This window comes from Bombina bombina, chromosome 3 (genome assembly GCF_027579735.1).
Source record: "Bombina bombina isolate aBomBom1 chromosome 3, aBomBom1.pri, whole genome shotgun sequence".
Classification (NCBI taxonomy): Eukaryota; Metazoa; Chordata; class Amphibia; order Anura; family Bombinatoridae; genus Bombina; species Bombina bombina.
Window position 1 is genome coordinate 82,906,583 of NC_069501.1, and position 1,480 is coordinate 82,908,062.

Here is a 1,480-nt window from a genome sequence, read left to right on the forward strand (position 1 = left end):
GCCTGTTTTGGTTAATATAGTCATCAGTGATATTGGCAGAGGACATCAAAGGGATGAGTATCTTTACAGAGGATAAAGCATGTGTAACAAACTTTCTGGGAAGACTTGATCAAAATGAATAGTGTTACTAAAATATAGATTTGGTACAATGTCAATGTAACACTACTATGTGCAAATTATTATGAATGTGGAATGCAATAACCTAAAGGTTAATAAACTGAATAGCCCTATATTGACAGCAATAAAAAAGGTACTATGGCGCCGAATTATCAATCTCAGAATGGAGCTTGATGCCACTGTTTCCGTGCAAACCTTCAGGCTCACCAGAAACAGCAGTTATGAAGCAGTGGTCTTAAGACCGATGCTTCATAACTGGTCCGCCGCCTCTGAGGCTGCGGTCTGCAATCCACCTGATCCTATACGATCGGGCTGATTGACACCCTCTGCTAGTGGCCGATAGGCTGCGAATCTGCAGGGGCGGCATTGCACAAGCAGTTCTGATGAACTGCTTGTGCAATGTTATAGGCCGACAGCGTATGCTGTTGGCATTCAGCGATGTCTGTTGGACATGATAGCTACAGCTCTGGACACTGGGAAGAAGGAGAACTGAGAATGTCCATCACTCAACTTGTAAGAATAGGGAGATACAACTATTATGCAAATTATGTGGAAAGGGTGAAGGAATGGAGCGATCAAGAGCCGCTTGGATTTGAAAGAAAAAAGGGTAAAGAACCCGTGGTAGGGGGGGCGGAGCCATAATGGTCTAGCCTATCAAAGATAGGTTCAGTTTTAAAGGAAAATGATCTACTGGTTAAGTACAAGGAAGTAAAGAGAGAGACTAAATAGCACTACTATCCGGTGTCCTTGAGATGCTCTATAATAATTGAGGCAGGTAATTAACCTTGCTATAATATTAGAGTTAGGTGCTGTGTACTTTTTTGTACTACAAAAGAGGGGTTGATTCAATACAAGGATTGAAGCGTGTACACTTATTAACACTCACATTTAGAACCTCTAGTGCCAAAAGGGGGGACGGTCTGTGCCGTAAAAATAAAATATAACCTTTATTAGGATTGTTAAAAAAGATTCCACAAAACAAACATAAACATATGTGAATTAAAAACACTTAATGTTGAGGAGGATAATATCAAGAGGATATAGATGCTAAATGTAGCTATCTGTAAGGAGAGTTATCTTCAGGCTTATGATTAGGGGTATTCCTGGTTCCCTGGATGTCTCCTGGTTATAGCTACTGCTGTATGTGATATATAATGCTTGTGAAAATAATGGTACTATTTCCTGGTTCAAATATTGTAGTTATTCATGGTCTCAAAAATCTTTTGAAAATAAATTTATTTTGCAGTATAGTACCTATAAATATAATTGTATATGCTTCTCGGGCATGTGCTTTGGGTTCTTTGATATTAATGCTGCTAAAGCAGTGATATTATTAATGCATAGCACTAGTTATTGTGATACT